Here is a 21,384-nt window from a genome sequence, read left to right as displayed (position 1 = left end):
CATTACAGTGAGGAAACAGGCCCATCGGCCCAACAAGTCCACACCGACCCGCCGAAGCGCAACCCACCCATACCCCTACATTTACCCCTTACCTAACACTACGGGCAATTTAGAATGGCCAATTCAGCTGACCTGCACATCTTTGGACTGTGGGAGGAAACTGGAGCACCCGGAGGAAACCAACGCAGACACGGAGAGAAAGTGCAAACTCCACACAGTCAGTCGCCCGAAACGGGAATTGAACCTGGGTCTCTGGCGCTGTGAGGTAGCAGTGCTAATCACTGTGCTACCGTGCTGCCCACAAATTCAGATAAATGCGAGGTGTTGCATTTTGGTAAGACATACCAAAGCAGGACTTATACAGTTAATGGGAGGGCACTGGAGAGTGTTGTTAAAAAGACAGACCTAGGGATTCAAGTACAGAGTTCCTTGAAAGTAACATCACAAATGGACAGGGAGGTGAAGGCAGAGCATTGAGTATAGGAGTTAGGATGTCATGTTGTGGCTATACAGGACATTGATGAGGCTACTTTTGGCATACTGTGTACAGTTTTAGTCTCTATTCTATAGGAAGGATGTTAGTAAATTGGAAAGAGTGCAGAAAAGATTCACAAGAATGTTGCTGTGACTGGAGGATTTGAGGTATAAGATGAGGGTGGATAGGCTGAGACATTTTTCTGTGGAGTTCAGGAGGTTGAAGGATGATATTAAACAGTTTTATAAAATCATGAGAGGCATAGATAACTTGAATGACAAAGGTTTTTTTCCCTAGGGTAGGGGAGTTCAAATCTAGAGGGCATAGGTTGAAGGTAAGAGGGGAAAGATTTAAAAGGGACCTGAGGGCAATATTTTAACACAGAGGATGGAGTGTAAATGGAATGAATTGTCAGAGGAAGTGGTAGAGGCAGGTATAGTTGCAGCATTTAAAAGATATTTGGGAAGGTACATGAATAGGAAGTGTCTAGAAGGATATGGACCAAGCACAGAAAAATGGAACTAGTTTAGTTTGGGAAACAAGGTTGGCATGGACAAGTTGGACCACAGGGACTGTTTCCGTACTGTAGGACTCTATATCTGAGTCTGACAGAGGCAGACAAGTTAGTTAGGATTCTGTTTCATAATCATATAGGAGCACAAGGAACATCTCTCCATCCATCTTTGTACCTACCTGCTATAGGATGAGGACCACATCTGGTAGAAAATTTTAGCCAATCACTTAACGCACTCTTGAACATCAGTTTGGATTAGACTTTGGAGGTCAATTGGCACACAAAGGGGAATACACAAAAATAATAGGTTGATGCAGTAAGTAAGTATTAATCAACTTATTGTAACAGTAAAAATGTCTGCAGGTTTCTATCATGAAAATGCATGAGCAGAAGCTTGAGATTTTTGTGCAAGAGAGTCTGCAGTAGTGGGACATGTTTTGAGGGAAGATGGTGGGACATCATATAGACAACCTTATTTGCTAGATGTAGAAGTCAAGATAGAGACTGTTGTCCAAAATGAATGGCAATTAATCTGTTGAAGTGAACAGAGTTTCACCTTTGCATCTTCAGGGTGTTCCTGCTCTTCATGGACATTTCGTCTTCTGAGATCTCAATTGTAAAGTTTATTTGCAAGGTTTGGACATTGTTACCTTTTGAAGGAATAAACTGTTTGGATGTACTTTGCCAAAGTAAACGTCGTAATGTTCTGTGATACATCTAGCATAGATATTACATGCTGTTATCATAGTGCATTCAAGGTAGTGTGTATTGGGTCCATTGAAGGTATATTGTACAAGCAAATTACTTTACCTGGGTGTAATTGAATTTCATGATCACTGTTATAGCTGAATCCATAGAACCATTAGTATTCTATCACACTCACATCTCAACCTTGCAGTCTCAACAAATGTATATCACATAGACCAGGTATATTGCCTCTCCTACATAATCTCAAGATCCAACATCTTGCATTTTCCTAATGACTTATAGTCATAGAGATGTACAGCACAGAAACAGACACTTCAGTCCAACTCGTCCAATCCGACCAGATATCTCAACCCAATCTCGTCACACTTGCCAGCACCTGGCCCATATCTCTCCAAACCCTTCCTATTCATATACCCATCTAAATGCCTCTTAAATATTGCAATTGTACCTGCCTCCACCACTTCCTCTGGCAGCTCATTCCATACACATACCACCCTCTGAGTGAAAAAGTTGCCTCACAGGTCTCTTTTATATCTTTCCCCTCTCACCCTAAACCTATGCCCTCTAGTTCTGGACTCCCCCACCCCAGGGAAAAGGCTTTGTCTATTTATCCTATCCCTGGCCCTCATGATTTTATAAACCACTATAAGGTCACCCCTCAGCCTCTGACGCTCCAGGGCAAACAGACCTAGCCTATTCGACTTCTCCCTATAGCTCAAATCCTCCAACCGTGGCAACATCCTTGTAAATCTTTTCTGAACCCGTTCAAGTTTTATAACATCTTTCTGATAGGAAGGAGACCAGAATTGCATGCAATATTCCAACAGTGGCCTAACCAATATCCTGTACAGCCACATCGTGACCTCCCAACTCCTGTATTCAATACTCTGAACAATAAAGGAAAACAAATCAAATGCCTTCTTCACTATCCTATCTACCTGTGACTTCACTTTCAAGGGCTATGAACCTGTACTCCAAGGTCTCTTTGTTCAGCAATACTCCCTAGGACCTTACCATTAAGTGTATCAGTCCTGCTAAGATTTGCTTTCCCAAAATGCAGCACCTCACATTTATCTAAAATAAGCTCCAACTGCCACTTCTCAGCCCATTGGCCCATTTGATCAAGATCCTGTTGTAATTTGAGGTACCTTTCTTTACTGTCCACTACACCTCCAATTTTGATGTCATCAGCAAATTTACTAACTATACCTCTTATGCTCCCATCCAAATCATTTATATAAATGATGAAAAGTAGTGGATCCAGCACTGATCCTTGTGGTCACAGGCCTCCAGTCTGAAAAACAACCCTCCACCACCACCCTCTCTCTTCTACCTTTGAGCCAGTTCTAAATCCAAATGGTGAGTTCTCCCTGTATTCTATGAGATCTAACCTTGCTAATCAGTCTCCCATGGGGAACCTTGTGAAATGCCTTACTGATTTCCAGATAGATCACATCTACTATGCTGCTCTCATCAATCCTCTTTGTTACTTCTTCAAAAGTTGTATAAATGACATTTGTACTGTTTCAGGAATGCACAAAGGGAGATAAAGGAAACCCACTTGCGCTGAACTATTGAACTTTATATAGATTTGATATTTAAACAAATCTGTTGATAACTGAAGAACAAATTCATCACATTTAATTAATTCAAATTAATCACATTTGATTGAGTCCTAATAATGTATCTGGATTTGAGTGAGGCCCTGGAATAGTCTTTGTGTTGGCTACCTACATATGAACATACACCCTTCAAACCTGCATCACCATTTAATAAGATCATGATTGAGCTGGTTGTAACTACAAATCTACATTTCCACCTACCCCTGAAAACCTTTCACCTCTTGCTTATCAAGAATGTGTCCTCTTCTGTATGAAAAAATTTCAAAGATTTTGATCCACTGTCTTTTCAGGACAAGAGTTTGAAAGACTCAACCTCCGTGAGAAAAAAAAACAATCATCTCATCTCTATTTTAAATGGATGACTTTTTTTAGGCAGTTGCTCCCTAGTTCTAGATTCTCCCTTAAAGTTAAAGAATCATCTCAACGCCTACTCGGTGAAGACAGCTTAAGATCTTGCATAATTCAATCAGTACCTAAATTAATTCACATATCACCAAAACATATTACATGATCCAATGTAAACATTTTTATATTTTACTGAAAGATGTAAGTTGTTAGAAACTGTAATAGGTCACAGCGCAATACTTGTCTCTAAACGTAGACAGGAATTGTTTATGTTCTTTACCAGCAGCAACTTTTCTCTTGAGCTAAATGATCACAGAAGTAAAATATTTTTACTGCCCCGAATTAAACAAAAAGCAGTCATTGACCTGAATTGTTTAATTGCAGAAATACAACTTTAAACCAATGTCCTTATTATTTTGTTCACATTTTGTTGCTTGTTTTACTTCCTATTTAAATAGTTATTTCAGTTGGCTGAAGGAACTACTGACTAATTTCAGTACAAGAATCTGATGAGACATTTAGGAAGTGAAATAGTGACAGCAACTGTGTCTGAAATAAGTCCTCTTGTTATATTTTTATACTTACCACAAAAAATGTTTCCTTTTCCCCTGGAACACTGAATACTGGTGTAATGCCTGGCTTCCCCTTTGTGACATCCATAACTTGCACTGTCCTGCAATAATTACCAGCTCCAGTAGAGGTAGTGGTTTCAATAGTAAGTTAATGTGGCCAGATGGCTGGTTTGCAATGTAAAAGGATATGAATAGTGTGGCTTCAATTACCGTACCAGCTGAAGTTACCATGAAGGACTCTCCTGTCAGCCTTTCCCCTCACCTGAAGTGTGGTGACCTCAAGTTTAATCACCATCAGTTGTATTCCTCTAATCACAGCAGCCTTATGTATTGGTAAGACCAAGGTGGTTTTATCTTTATCTTTTAATTTAAGATAAAAAAATGGTTTTGATTAACTGAACACATTTCTTGCCCTCAAAGTGTCCCAAAGTGCACTCCATACAATGAAGTAATTTTTCATGTTTAATCATTATTGAGTAACGAAAGTGGGACCTCTTCACCAAGAATTACAAATGCCAGCAGTAAGTTCCTATTATTTGGTTGTAGGGACCATTGGTGCAATTAATCTAAAAGATTTTTAAAGAAACATCATTGCAAGTAAATGTCAAAAGGATTTTAACAACCTAAATTGCAATTTACAAATAAAACATTAATTTAATTTGGGTAGTCAGCAGATTAATCTGCAGAGGGGAGGCGATGGCCTCACGGTATTATCACCACATTATTAATCCACGGCCCCAGTAATGTTCTACAGACTCAGTTGAAAGTTCTGCCAGTGCAAGTGGTGGAAGTTCAGTTCTATATAAAAAAATCTGGAAGAACAAGTCTAATGATGATCAGTACCATTTGGTGGAAAATCCCTTTTCTAGGACTGTTGCTTTGTTCCAGCGAAGACCACGATACAACAATAGTTTCACAGTCATTATTGCTAAGCCTAGATTTGAATTTGTGATGCATTATTTGAAATTAAATTCCACTATTTTTCATGGTGGAATTTGAACACACATCCCAGAACATAACCTTAGTCTCTGGATTCAGTATGAATGCACATATCCTTTTCCTTCAATGGCAATCATTACTCATCCTCAGTGCATGCATTTGTTGGGCAGGAAAATCTAAAACTTGAATTTATTCAAACCCATTTTAGCCTAATTTGGTTTGTAGTTTACTAAACTGCATTAGTCTGAAATCTACAGTTTATATTCTGTCGTTGCTAACCTCAAGCATGATTTTTTAAATGTTGCAGTAAAACAGGACCTTAACTAAGAACTGGTTGAAACTTGATCCTCACAAAATGACTCAGATAGAACTTGTTTGGTGGGAGCATGGACCTTGTGGTATAGTGGTAACATCCTACCATTTGACTAGAAGATCCAAGGTTGAATTGGCCATGCTAAATTGCCCATAATGTCCAGGAATGTGTAAGCTATGTGGATTAACAATGGGAAATGCAGTCTTACAGGGATAGGTAGGGGAATGGGTCTGTGTGGATTCAATCAGCCAAATGACCTACTTCCACACTGTAAGGATTCTATGATTCTATATCCTAACTACCTGGGAGGTGTGTCATAATATGTTTGGACAAGTTGATTAAAATAACTGGAAATAGTCACTGGATATGAAATAGAGTGCTGGAGTTGAGCATCTCAAAGAGTTAAGCAAGAGAAGGATCGATCTGTTTGGTAACTTTTGCCTAAAACAGACAGCTGATTGGTGATTATTTCCAGTCTTTAAGATAGAAGTAAGGTACTTAGTTTACAGTCTTTTTTATTTTTTCTCATATTCTTAAAAATAGCGTGTTTCCTTTCTGATTGATACTGCTGTGCAAAAACATAATTCCAATAAAATGTAAAGTCCATGAATATTAGAGATTTATTTGAAAAAAAAGAATGGAGATTTAAGGTTGGGTGATGTATTACAGCTGCAATATGCAGAAGTTGCTGGACACTGAGGTGTTCCAGAGTGAATGCAGCTGTGACAAATGTTTGCCTTTCGTGCAACTTAAAATTTGGGTTGAAAAGTTGGAATATGAACACAGACATTGCACCACATCAGGGATGAAGAAGTTGTTTGGTCATTTTATTATAGGAGCTGGTTCCCCTCCTCAGACTTTGCCATTTAAATTTGCTCTGTGATCAGAGACAAGGCCACTTGACTGCAGGTGAGGCAGGTATAGAGACCCAAAGGTAAGCTGTCAAGGAGTTTTGGCCTGTACAATTGTTCAACAGTTTATGAGGTCCTTGCAAACTGTAGGCAAGAGGGGGAATGCAGGGAGGATGAGCCAATTGACTACAGCATTGTGGACAGAATTCAAGTAAGGGAAGGAATTATGAACATAGTAATGGTTGGGGACAGTATAATTAGGGGGCTAGATAGTGTTCTCTGCCGTCGTTAACATGAGCACCGAAGGCTGTGTTGCCTACCTGGCGCTTGTGTTAAGGACATCTCCTCAAGGCTAAGAGAACTTCAACAATTAGGTGCTGAATGTAAAAAATAAGAAATTTGAGGTAATAATCTCAGTATTACCGTAAGAGTATTTTTAAAATATGAGAAGTAAAAGAAAGGCCAAAGTAAACATTTGCCACATAGAGAATGAAGCTGGGAAAATAATAATGGAGAAGGAGGAACTAGTTGAATGGTTACTTTGCATCAGTTTTCATGATAGAGGACTGTACTAGCATTCTAAAAATAATAAACCACAGATCAAAAGGTGAGGAGGAAATAAATACAATACCTAATGAGAGAAAATGTGATACAGAAATGAACAGGGCTAAAGGCTGATATGTCCCCTAGACCCGATCGGTTGCATCCTATAATATTAAAGAAAGTAGCTTCAGGGATAGTGGATGCATTAGTAGTAATCTTCCTAGAATCCTTAGTTTCTGGAATAATCTCAGAGAATTGTAATGCCATTGTAAAAGCCTTATTAAAAAATAAACTTATAGATGAGTTAGCTGAGCAATTATCATTGGGAAACTATATATTATAAAGGATGTAATAACAGATATTTAGACATGCGTTATAGAATCACGCAGAATTAGCATGGCTCTATGAAAGGAAAATCATACCTGACAAATTTATTAGAAGTTTTTGAGGAGGCATCGAGCAGGATAGCTAAAGGGGAACTGATAGTTGTCACATATTTGGATTCCCAAAAGAAAATTCATAAAGGTATCACATATAAAGACTAATTAATAAGATGCGAGCACATGGCATTGAGTGTAGTATATTTAGAAGCTTAACTAATGAATAAAAAAGTGAGTTGAGATAAAGGTGGTATTTTCAGGATGGTAAGCTGTAACAGGTGGAGTGCTACAGGGATCAATGTTGGGGCCATGATTGCGAACACTTGGAAGAGGCAAGTGAATATACTATCATCAAGTTTGCAGTGACACAAAGAGCCTACAGCGGTGAGTGGGCAAAAACTTGGCAGATGAAATGTATTGTGGGAAAATGGGAGGTTATGGAGAATAGAGTAGCTGAATATTCTTTGAATTGAGAAAGACTGCAGAAAGCTGCAGCACAGAGAGATTTAAGGGTCCTTGTATATGAGTCACAAAAACTAGAATACAGGTTTAGCAGATAACAGAGAAGGCAAATGGAATAAAATGGGGAAAACTATAAGGTTTGAAGAGGGAATGTAGAGAAAAGCTGAATGTTATTTACATAGTGAACAACTGCAGAAAGCTGTAGAACAGAGTGCTTTGAGGGTTTTTGCACATGAATCACAAAAGCTAACAAGTTTAGCAGATAATGTGAAGGAGTTGGCCTTTATTTTAAAGGTAACGGAATGTAAAAAATATGGTTGTTTTGCTAAAAAATGTATAAGGCACTAGTAGAACTACACCTAGAGTACAGTGCACAGTATTTGTCCCCTTAGCTAAAGAAAGCTACACTGCCATTGGAGGCAGTCCAGTGACATTCCACGAGATTGGTCATGGTATAGAGGGATTTTATTATAAGGACTGCTTGAGTAAGATGGTCCAGTATCATTGGGAGTTTAGAAGAATGAGGTGCAACCCTATTGAAACATACTAGATTCTTTGGATATTTAACAGGATAGATGTGAAGAGATTGTTTCCACTGTGGGTGGCACAGTGTCTCAGTGGTTAGCCCTAATGCCTCACAGCGCCTGGGACCTGGGCTCGATTTCAACCTCGGGTGACTGTCTGTGTGGAGCTTGTACATTCTCCCCATGTCTGCGTGGGTTTTCTCCGGGTGCTCCGGTTTCCTCCCACAATCCAAAGATGTGCAATTTAGGTGAATTGGCCTTGCTAAGTTGCCTATAGTGTTCAGGGACGTGTAGGTTAGGTGCATTAGTCAGGGGTAAAATGTAGACTAATAGGGTAGGGGAATGGGGCTGGGTGAGTTGATCTTTGGAGGGTCAGTGTGGACTTGTTGGGCTGAAGGGCCTATTTCCACACTGTAGGGATTCTATAGTTCTATGATGATTCTTGTGAGAGAGCTTAAGACCGGAGAGTTTAATCTCAGAGTAAGGAGTTATCCATTTCAGACAGCAATGAGGAAGAATTTATTTTCTCAGCTGATAGTGAAGCTGGGGATTTCTTTATCTTCAAGAGTGTCAAGACTGTATCATTGAGAATATTCAAGACTTAGATAGACAGATTTTTAATCAGGGAATTAAGGATTATGGTGTAAAGGCAGGAAAATGGAGATGAAGATTATCAGATCAATTGTGATCTCATTGAATGGTTGAGCAGACTTGAAGGGCAGAATGGCATATTTGTATCGTGTCTTATGGTCTTATGCAAAGTCAAGGAACAATATCTCTTTTTTTTTGCTTATGACTTTATAGCCTTTTGGACTGCACATTGAGCTCAACAACTTCAGACCATGAACTCTGTCTTCCATTTTGATACTTCTTTCCCCAGAGTTTTGTTTACATTTTTATTTGCTTCTACTTAGAGCTGACCTTTATTCTGTCAATAATACTGACTCTGGATTTGGGCTTTGTCAATTCTCTACAACCATTGCCACTCCTTTTCGCCTTCTATTCTGTGATATCAATGACCATCCTCCTCATACTCTAACATTTCCCTAATATTTCCACTGTTCAACTTGTTTCTCTCCCTTTCTCAAGAGTACAACACCTCTCACATTTTCACCCCCCTTCCACTCTGAATTAGAATCATTACATTTGAAATGTAAATTGTTTTTCTCTCCACAGATACTGTCAGACCCGCTGAGTATTTCCAGCAGCCTTTATTACTTAACAAAAGGCACATTGTTGTTCAGACATTAATTCTCAAATGGCTAATCATGAAAAGAACCTTGACAATGGCACCAGCTAAATGGGATAGCCACAGCTAATTGTAGATTACTTTCTGATAAACTTGATTTTAACCACTGTTTATAATCCTAAGGGAATATGTACACTCTAAAATTTAGTGGACTATAATAGATGTGGCTCAGAAAAACTGTATGAGGAACTTAAATTTTCTTAATTATGTCAAGTATCCTTTTGTTGCCATAGTAACCCTATTAAACCCATGCCTCATTGTGAGTTTTTAGAACTTGATCACATGCATAACAACATTTACAAGACATGACTTGTGTACCTACATTTACCAGATGGTTCACTGTATCTCTCACTCTCTGTCTTTTCCATGTCGCATATTCTGCATACCTCATTACACTCTGTGCTTATTTCATAAGTTTTATCACTCTGCACTTCCAATGACCCTGATCTCACTTTGTAAAAAGGATGCCCTTCCCTGTTCCAGCCAGATACCTTTCCTGTTTTGGTTTCATCTTGTATCGCTGCGACAACCAATGACGCTGTTCTATGACCCCATAAGACTCTACTGTATTTAAAGTGACTTTACTTCAGTTCCCAAATCTATTTTAGGATTAGTAAATTAAGTGTGACAAATATTCTACATCTCACATCACTAAGAGATTAAATAAGATTTTTTTAATCTGTGAATTAAAGTAATAGTGGGATTAAATTTACTTGGCTTGGCTGAATGTGAATTACATTGGTGTATTTTTGGAGGAGTTTACGCCGTGAACCCCAACACAATTTCTCACCATATTGTGAGGTGCCTGTTAAGGTATGGTCAATAAAAAATCAATGTAATTCATATCTTGCTTCATTAACAACCTACCCCACCCCAAAGGCTTCCCTGATCTCCACTCCTAATTCTAACTTACAACTTGTACCTTTCCACTCAGCAAATATTTGAATGACTGGCAGCCCTTGCAGAGTCGAAAAATGTGGTGCTAGTAAAGCACAGCAGGTCAGGCAGCATGAGAGCAAGAAAGTTGACGTTTTGGGTATAAACCCTTCATCAAGCCCATAGTATACCTGAACAAGTATTGTCAATCCAGTGTTGCCCTTCTAATATTTGTCCTGGGCATGGCAGACAGTGAAAAACTGTTACCCTGTTTTGTGGGCAGGGGCTGAAATGTCCTGCTGAATGGGGTGATGCAAAAACAGGGCTACCTCTACCCTGAGACCAGCAGTAAAGGCCATGAGATCAAAATCTGCCAGCCTGGACTGAGGTTACCACCTAAGTCAATGCAGTCTCTCAGCTTGTCTAGAGGAATATTCAGTAAGGCAGGAGGAAGATCAATACACTTCTGCATTTTGCTGATGTAAATGCCATAATTTTCTCTCCAATACTTCACATTCACTCTATTTCTGCCATTGTACTGAGACTCATATTGTGCTATTCTCACTATAGCTGGCAACATCTTTTGTCATTCTCTGTTACTCACCCCAATGACTAGCATCACCAATCCTTGTACTGTGTACATCGGCTCTGTCCCCTTATGAGTAGAGGGTTTTGATGCTGTCCACCCTGAACAGCTGACTGATTTACTGTGCCAGGAACCCCTGCATGAAGGCTACCAGCCTTGACTTGCTGACCACCATGACAAGCTTCTTGGCTTTGTGTCTCTGCTAAATGGCAAGGCATGACCAAAGTAATAATTATCCCAGTAGTTCTGGCTGAAGGGGAAGTGCACAAAGCAAGGAACGACAGCGATGCTGTGAGCATTAAATGGCTGAGAGTGTGTGAGCACCATGATAGCGAGCCAAGAGTCTGCAGATGCAGCCTGGTCCAGTCCAAGAGCTGGATGTGTGTCCCTGAGCACACTGTGCTTGCTGCAGCAAATAATAATAGTTACCGATGCAGCCCAAGGTGCCATATTGGAGTGCAGTAACATCCTTTAAGTGGATTGTAGATGTGCCTTGAGGCTTCTTTGGGCAAAGCATGTGTCAGGTGTCAATGTCACTAAATGTGGAGTGCATATGGCTGTTGATCATGGAGCATCCCTGAGATGTTGGTGCCAGATTTCCAACATAGAGGTCCTCTGGAGCAAGTGAAAAGCCAAGCACCTACTTTGATTTCCACGTTGAGATTTTTCTCAACATTTAATTGTTTGGCATGCTTGATAAAATGGAAAGCTGCATATCATGAGGTGAGTTGTGGTGGCATTAATAAGGCATTTAACAAGTTATAATACCCCATAATGTGTAACTCACTGCCTCCTATTAGGAAAGTGCCATGCTGCTAAGTAAAAACATTGAAAATGCAGTGAGATATTCTCAACGTTGAGATGAGCTGACTTTATTCGTTAAAAAAGGTTAGTGAACTAGATGGGTTTGTTTCAATTGATGATTGTTTCAAGGTCACCATTACAGAGAGTAGTTTTTCAATTCCAGACCTAGATATTTTTAATCAACCGGTTCAGATATGTTATGATACCCCTTTGGAGCAGGTGGGACTTGAATCCATGCCTCTGGTTCAAACGTATGGGCATCATCACTGTGCTACAAGACTCTTCAATTCTAGACATATTAATTACACATAAATGTCACTAGCTGCCATGGTGGGATTAAAACCCATGTTCCCAATGCATTAGCCTGGGGCTCTGGATTGCTAATCACCTTATCCTCACACTACATTCTCCCCTAAATTGTGTCCCTTAGTTCTAATCCTTCCCACAAAGGGAGGTAATCTTTCAGCAAATACCCTGTCAAACCCTTCAGGATTTTCAATAAGATCACCTGTCATTCTTCTTAACTGCATTTGATATGACACAAACTATCTAACTTTTCTTTATATAATATAGACCACTTTTCCTGCAATAAGACAAAAAAAGGAACCAGGCATCAGACAAGTAAACTATCTATGATCTGCCTCCAACACATTTATATCCTTTCTTAAATAAAGAGACCAAAACACTACACAGTCATCTGACTGTGGTCTCACCAATACACTGTATAAATATAGCAAGACCTCCCTACTTTTATATTCATTATCCCTGCAATAAATAATAACAATCTGTTTTCTGTTTCAATTTTCTTTCCTAGTTACTTCTTGTATCTGCCTATGGGCTTTAGTGATCATATAGCAGGACACTTAGACTTTGTACCTGAAAGTTCTGCAACCTCTCTCCATTTAAACAATATGCTACATTTTGATTCTTTCCATCAAAGTGTAAATTCACATTTTTCTACATTATACTCCATTTTCAAGTTTTGTGTGCTCACAATGTACTTTCATCCCGTAGACCACTGATATCCTCCTCACAACTTAGTTTCCAACCTTATATTGTCATTAGCAAATTTAGCAACCATAACTTTGACCTTAACATCCAAGTGAAAGATGATGTACAATGATATTTTACACATGACCTCAGTGAATTTGCATATTCCTCTGCCTTCCACTATGTCTAAGTGCAGTCCTGACCTCCACTGCTGAAAGTGTAGGGAACCTGCTCTATTGGTTTGGAAGACTTGGGCAGTCATCGTCTGGTGCCTTTCATCTCTGAGCTGATGGAGAATGCAGGTAAAAGACTTGTTGATGTATCCTTTCAGAGATCAATGGATTCCTCCACAGAGGTGAAGGTGTAGTTGACGGTCTCCAGCAATGGATTCTTCATAGAGGAGATTCCCTGGATGCCACTTGTGCCAGTGTAATAGAAAAGAGAGAATTATTTATCTAAGAGGGATAAATGCTTGAGCAGGGGCCCCGCAGGGGCCTGCCTAACCTTCCAGTCACTGCCCATTTCAATTCCCCTTCCCATTCTCTCTCCAACATGCCTATCCTTGGACTCCTCTACTGCCACAGTGAATCGGACCGCAAATTGGAAGAGCAACACCTCATCTTTCGCCTGGGCTGCCTATAGTCCAGAGGACTCGAAATTGAATTCTCCAATTTCAGATAACCTCCCTTCCCATCCCTGACTCTCTTTCCAGCTCCTCCCCCTCCCTGCCATTCCTCTGACCAACCCTTCCTTCCAACTGGATTCATTCCTCCCATTGACCAACCAGGTCGTAACCTCTACCTGTGTTCATCATCTATCATTACCTCAGCACTCTGCCCCTCTCCCCATCCAAAACATCCCTCCACCTCCTCCTTTATCTGCAGCTCTCCTTACACCCACCCCCAGTCCTGAAACATTGACTTTTCCACCTTCGCATGCTGCCTGGATTGCTGTGTTCTTCCAGCCTTCTGCTTGTCTACTTGAGCAAATTAAAACAGTAAATGTAATGGGAAAACAGTGCATCACAGTACACTGAAGTTCATTGTGTTGGTTGGTCATTGAGGTCACTCCATCTTCACATGGATAGCCATGTTTTTCTCCAGCTAGATCCAGTCTTTTTTTCTTCATGACGAGAATGAAACATAATGGTCATCATCTACTCATGCTTGTCTTGTACCTCCAAGCCTGATTATAGACCACTTTTCCTGCAATAAGACAAAAAAGGAATTGAGTCTGATTAAAGTGGATGAAAGAGCGTGAGCAAGAAGGCTGTAAGGTGTTCTCAGTGAGTGAGTAGGATTAGTTTGTAGTTTGGGAGGATGAGGAGGGTAAGGGTTGTTGAGCTGACATGATACATTCAATAGTGAGAGTTTTAGTCAATGAGCCTTGGTGAGAGGAGGGTGCTGTGGGAGAGTTGGAGTAAATGGTAGATCTGTCTCTGTGAAGCAGCAGAGAAAATGTGTAAGCTTTGCACTTGCAGAGAGCAATAGACAATTGACATTCTTCCTGCATCAGTAGACATCTCACTTCACCCACAACTCAGAGCTGAACCAGTTTGCAATTTAGGCCCAGGTTAGCTTTTTCGGAGAACTTCCACATCTTGTGTTGAAAACTTTGCCTCCTTCATATTGTCTCTTGGTATCCATGCCCTTTGCCATTTGGAGGGAGATATCCAGTAAGAAGGCTAGTGTTGCCGCTAGTGGTAGAGCTGCTGGTGGTAGTGGTGGTGGCATTGCTTATCCTCTATCCCTTATAAAGGTGCAAGGTAGTATTGCAGGATCTCTTCTCATAATGTGATGAAGACTGGCAACAGAAAAATGATGGCAAGGTAAATGAAGTGTTGAGCTGTTGAAGTGACTTCCAAGAAGTTGACATCACTTACCAAACAATCAAAGCAATTTCTGAGAAGGAGTGCTAAGAGTACGAAACTCTAACTTGCTGATGGCTGCAACTCTTCAAATCCTTCAAAGTTCAAAGCCTTCCTTGCCTGTTGGTTAAATTATAGCAACTCTTGCTGATAAGTATTTGCTTTCATATTCCTGCCAATTTGTTGACAGGTTGGGAAACAGGTGTCTAGTTCACAAAGACAGAATATAGGGTCAAAAGGTGCTTAAAATAAACGTGAATATTTTAATTATTTGTCTTATAGTTTCTTTGTTTTCCTTAAGTCCCTTGGTAGTGGAATGTAGAAGATGGTGGGATGGTGTTTGCATCCTTACTTCTTTTAGGCGATGTCAACCTCATATCCACAGATACTCATTTTCCCTTGCAATGGAAAATACCATCCCGTCACTGTCCAAAGTGATTAATGAAAGAACCAGAAATGATTTGGGAAAAATGCTCTTCTCAGCAACGAGAAGAAGTTCATTACCTGCTAGACTGGCAGGAAAAGGTTGAAAAGTGGCTTTGAGAAGGAAATTGGAAAATACTTAAACAAAAAATTGCTGAGATATGCAGAAAGAGGGGAGAGAGGAGGAATCTCAATTTCATTCTGCAATAACTAGCACAAACTGAACAGACTAAATTACTTCCTTCAGAGATAAACTGATTTATGGTTCTCTAAATTATCTGAGGAGAATTTGAACTACTTGCCTTCTTCTTCCTGCAGGTCCAATCTTCAGTGCTATGCAAAGTTGTGTGAAGAACAGCATACCCATGACTATTTTGCATTTCATGGCTGTGCTGAAGAGCCCCTCAGGATCTGTCTGGGCTCCAAAAGCATATCTTCAACTTACTGACAGCTAGTTCAACATATGTGTGCTTGTGATCTCAGGTAAGGTTGTTGGCCCTACAAACAATACATTACTTACTTGACTTTATGTACTTTTGCATCACTAATTGTGAATATACCTCCAAGTGACAGAAGCTTAAGAGTTCTTTATGAGTTATTGGTGTCGTAGGTCCAGCAGGGACCTCGAGGGAGTTGCAATTGGCTGCCATCACATGGAGCAGCAACTGGCACCCAGTGAAACCCTACTGTTCAGACATGCCAGGAAATCTTAGTCGCTGCCTGTTGACCTTGCTTCATGGATAATACCTGTAACTTGCACCGCTCTTCTACTGTCTTCTCTGTTGTCCAGTTACAGGTTTATAAATCAGGCTGCTGCTCATATAGGCCATGTTGGCCCTTATCCAAGATCCAGGCTAAGGCATCCATTGTGCTGTTTATTTTGATGAGATTGACAAGACCTCCAAATTATAGAAAGTAAGCTCCCAGCCAAAGTATTGTGAACAAAACCTTTCTCATCATCAGATGAAAAGGTGAATGTAAGTTAACTAAATAAGTTATTCATTTAAATATTTGAGTTTGATTCAATTGTTGCTGCATTTTGGCTTTCTTTCCATTGAAAACCTTCGCAAAACCCAGAAAAGGTGAAGAGGTGACAAGTAGGTTAGACCAGGGAAACCCAGTGGATGTGGTCTATCTAGACTTCCAAGAGGCCTTTGATAAGGTGCCACACGGGAGGCTGCTGAGTAAGGTGAGGGCCCATGGTGTTCGAGGTGAGCTACTGGCACGGATTGAGGATTGGCTGTCTGACAGAAGGCAGAGAGTTGGGATAAGAAGTTCTTTTTCGGAATGGCAGCCGGTGACAAGCGATGTCCCACGGGTTCAGTGTTGGGTCCGCAGCTGTTAACGTTATATATTAATGATCTGGATGAAAGGACTGGGGGCATTATAGCGACGTTTGCCGATGATACAAATTTAGGTGGACAGGCAGGTAGTACTGAGGAAGTGGGGAGGCTGCAGAAGGATCTGGACAGTTTGGGAGAGTGGTCCAGGAAATGGCTGATGATGTTCAAAGTGAGCAAATGCGAGGTCTTGCACTTTGAAAAAAAGAATACAAGCATGGACTACTTTCTAAACGGTGAGAAAATTCATAAAGCCAAAGTACAAAGGGATCTTGGAGTGCTAGTCGAGGATTCTCTAAAGGTAAACATGCAGGTTGAATCCGTGATTAAGAAAGCGAATGCAATGTTGTCATTTATCTCAAGAGGGTTGGAATATAAAAGCAGCGATGTGCTACTGAGACTTTATAAAGCTCTGGTTAGGCCCCATTTGGAGTACTGTGTCCAGTTTTGGGCCCCACACTTCAGGAAGGACATACTGGCACTGGAGCGTGTCCAGCGGAGATTCACATGGATGATCCCTGGAATGGTAGGTCTAACATATGAGGAACGGCTGAGGATCCTGGGATTGTATTCATTGGAGTTTAGAAGATTAAGGGGAGATCTAATAGAAACTTACAAGATAATACATGGCTTGGAAATGGTGGACGCTAAGAAATTGTTTCCATTAGATGAGGAGACTAGGACCCGTGGGCACAGCCTTAGAGTTAGAGGGGGTCAATTCAGAACAGAAATGCGGAGACAATTCTTCAGCAAGAGAGTGGTGGGCCTGTGGAATTCATTGCCGCGGAGTGCAGTGGAGGCTGGGACGCTAAATGTCATCAAGGTAGAGATTGATAGATTCTTGATGTCACAAGGAATTAAGGGCTACGGGGAGAATGTGGGTAAGTGGAGTTGAAATGCCCATCAGCCATGATGAAATGGCGGAGTGGACACGATGGGCTGAATGGCCTTACCTCCGCTCCTATGTCTTATGGTCTTAAAACTAGCAGACGTACTGTTAAATTTGAAAGTGTGGTAAAACAACACAAATTCAATGATTAACATCTGTTAATGGGCCAACTGCTTCTCCTAAGAGGATTATGCAGAAGCAGGTTAAAGTTTTCCAATTCAGCCTGGAAGTTAAAGGGTTAGAGCCAACCTCCCAATGCATTGACATTTTGTAAGTGAACCATCTCATCTCATTGGAGAAGAAAGTGAGGACTGCAGATGCTGGAGATCAGAGCTGGAAATGTGTTGCTGGAAAAGCGCAGCAGGTCAGGCAGCATCCAAGGAGCAGGAGAATCGACGTTTCGGGCATGAGCCCTTCTTCAGGAAGGCTCATGTCCGAAATGTCAATTCTCCTGCTCCTTTGTTGCTGCCTGACCTGCTGCGTTTTTCCAGCAACACATTTTCACATCTCATCTCATTGCCGACAACAAGTAGTGCCATCATGCTCCATGCCAGTACACACCAAACAGGGAAGACAGCCTCTGGTTAAAACAAGTATATTCTATTTTTAAAAGTAATCCTTCATTTTCCTACAAACCATTTCGAGGAAAATTAAAGGGTTGCAAACAAATGCATTGCTAGTTTGCATGTTAGTTCTATTTTTAATATGAGCCTTTCAGTGCATGGTATCATGATAGGGACAGATGTTTGGAATCTGATTCCAAAAATGCATCAGTTGCTCATGCTTGTCAAAGATAAGGATTTTAGCAAAAACTTGTGCCCTCCACTGGAGCAGGTTTGATGGTTGATGGGGCATTTAATCATGGAGGAGGGCGGAAGGTGGGAACCCTGCAATTTCGCACCTCCAGCCTGACTGAGTCCATGCTTTTCCATCCTGACACTAATTCAGGACCTTAATTGGGGAAATGAATACATACTTAAGGACTACATATTATTCCTACTATTATTATCCAAGTACTGACTTTTGTGGTGCAGTGATAGTGTCCTTACTTCTGAGCCAGGAGACCTGTGTTCAAGTCCCACCTGCTCCGGAGCCATGCCATAACATCTCTGAATAGGTTGATTATAAATATTTATATTCTAGTAACTACTAAGGCTTGTTATGCAATGAACATGACAAGCAAATCTCGATGTGTTTTTGCTTGCAGTTTCTGAGGTAGCAAGGATGATGGTCCTCGTTCAAAAGCACTCAGTGCCTGATTGAGGGAGTCCATCATTGAAGAGGGGAATGGCAGTCAAATTGCATCTCTGTTGCAGATGTCAATAACCTTCCTTGCAACCCCCTCAACCCTGTGCCCACTCCCTTCCAAACATCATTGACCTGCATCTGAATCTCTCCTTGATCTGAGACCTCAGTAAATGTAATACCAACCACTACCCTTCAGTTAGTAATGCTGAATACAGAATAATTGCCATCTTCAGGTGGACAGACAAGAGCTTGGAAGAACATAGCAAGCCAGGCAGCTTCAGGAGGTGGAGAAGTCAACGTTTCGGGTGTAAATCTTCTTCAGGACTGTGGGTGGGTGTAGGGGGAGCTGCAGATAAAGGGGGTGGCAGGGGGCCATGTTGGTGAAGTGGGAATAGGTGAAGACAGGTAGAGGGTATGACCTGGTTGGTTTCCCCCTCCCTTCCACTCCTCTGTCATTCCTCCCACTGACCAACCAACCTCTACCTGTCTTCACCTATCCCCAGTTCACCAACCTGTCGCCACCAACCCCTACACCCACCCCCAGTGCTAAAGAAGGGTTAGACCCGAACTGTCAACTTCTCCACCTCCTGATAATGTCTGGTTTGCTGTGTCTTCCAGCCTCCTGCTTGTCAACTTTGGATTCCAGTATCTGCAGTTTTTTTTGTTTCTACCTTCAGGTGGATTGGCAATTCTTGAGTGAACCTCTGACTCCACAGTCTTTGTTCCTTGGCGAAGGCCTGCCACTGGTCTGTTAGGTGCCTGAGTGAACACAAGATGTTGTGGGTTGTCATGAAAAGATGCAACACAGGGGTTTCACCAGTTCTCAGCTGTTGACCTGAAACCTTCTGAAAATTCCATTGAGAACATTTGGATTTATCATCGTGCAAGAGTCCTTCCACAACTTCTGCAATTATCTTTCCTCATGGAGAAACATTTCAGTGCTGATCTCACAGTGATAAGGCGATTTAACATAGGAACCTGGAGCTGGAGTAGGCAGTTCAGCCCCTTGAGCCTGCTCTGTCATTCAATATGATCATGGTTAATTTCATCTCAACCTCAACTGCACTTCACTGCCTACTCTCCATAATGCTTCAACCTGTTATTAATTAAAAACCTGTCTATCTCCTTCTTAAATGTACAGAATGGCTCAGCATCCACCACACTCTGGAATATAGATTCCACAGTTGCCTGTTCCTTTGAGAGAAGTAATTTCTCTCACCTCTGTTTTAAATCTGCTACCCCTTATCATAAAACTAAGACTTCTCATTCTCAATTGCTCCACAAAGGAAATATCCATTCTATGTTTATGTTGTCATTCCCTTTAGCTTTTTTAAAATGTCAGTTAGATATTTTCTCATTCTTCAAAACTCTATAGAATCCAGTCCTAAACTGCTCAATCTTTCTTCATAAAGCAAACCCTCATTTCCAGAATCAATCTAATGAACCTTCGATGAACTGCCTCACAGCCCTTCTTACATTAGGGGAGTAAAGCTGTATGCAATACTCCAGTCTGGTCTCGCTAATGTCTTGTATAGTTGCAGCAAAACTTCCCAACTTTTGTACTTTATTCCTTTATCAAGATTTAGCAATAAAATTCCTGTATTCTTTTAACAATAGAATTCTTCTCTTATTACCCTTTGTACCTGCACAAGTGAACCCAACACCCTTTGCGCTGAAGCCTTATCTCTCCACTCAGATAATAAGTTGCCTTTCTGTTCTTCTGACAAAAATAGATACAGTTATCCGTTGTTCAACTCCTGACAAATTTTGGTCCATTCACCTAACCTATCCATATCCAATCACAAATTTCTTATTTTTTTTATTGTAACTTACTTTCACACTTATTTTAATGTCATCTGCAAATTTGTATTTTCTATCCCTGATTCCAGGTAATTAAAATAGATTGGTATTCAAAAAGTATGAGCAAGAGCTTGCATGTAACAAATCAATAAAACTTTTTAGATATGGAATGAACTGCCAGAGGACATGATAGATGCAGGTACAGTAATAACAGTTACAAGACATTTAACATTTACGTGAGTGGGAAAGGTTTAGAGGGATATGGGCCAAACACAGGCAAGTGGGACTAGTTTAGTTTGGGAAACGTGGTCAGCACGGATGAGTTGAGCTGAAGGATCTGTTTCCATGCTGTATGATTTTATGACTCTCAAATAAAACAAAGAACTGTGAAGGAAAGAAATCTGAAATAAAAACAGAAATTGCTGGACAAGCTCAAAAGATATGGCAAAATCTGTGGAGAAAAAAACAGCATTAATCTTTCAATTCCAATAGCAGGAACTAACAGTAGCAGTATATATATGCTGAATATAGGGCATGGAGTGAGTGGATAGGTGGAGATAGACCGCAGAGGGAGAGAGAGGATGCCAGACAAAAGGATGAATATGTTAGCAAGAAAGCAAAAAAAAGCTGATAATGGACACCATAAATAGGTGCAAATGGGTTGGCTATGCTGAAAGCAGGCCATGTCATGACAGGGCCTGGGATGTGGGCATGGTAAGGTACATGAAACAAGATGTTCAGGTTTTAAATTATAGAACTCAATACTCAGTGCATTCCATGCTCTCAGTTCTAACCATGAATTTGCAATCAAGCCTGCAACAAGGGTGATGCTGTTGTTGTCTGGCATACTAACCTCTACATTGCAGAGGCTGAGCACTAGCTCTCAGATACCTCCTCCTATCTTCTTCTGGACAATGACTCCACCATCAGTTATCAGGTTCTTGTGTCCATGATGGTCAGTAACCACATCACATCTGGGGATCTCCTCCCACATCTTCCAAACTCACAGTCCCCCAACCCAACAAAGTCCACCTCTATCTTCTTCCCAATATTCACAGTCAAGA

Source organism: Chiloscyllium plagiosum, chromosome 14, assembly GCF_004010195.1.
Source record: "Chiloscyllium plagiosum isolate BGI_BamShark_2017 chromosome 14, ASM401019v2, whole genome shotgun sequence".
Classification (NCBI taxonomy): domain Eukaryota; kingdom Metazoa; phylum Chordata; class Chondrichthyes; order Orectolobiformes; family Hemiscylliidae; genus Chiloscyllium; species Chiloscyllium plagiosum.
This window is presented reverse-complemented; position numbering follows the sequence as displayed.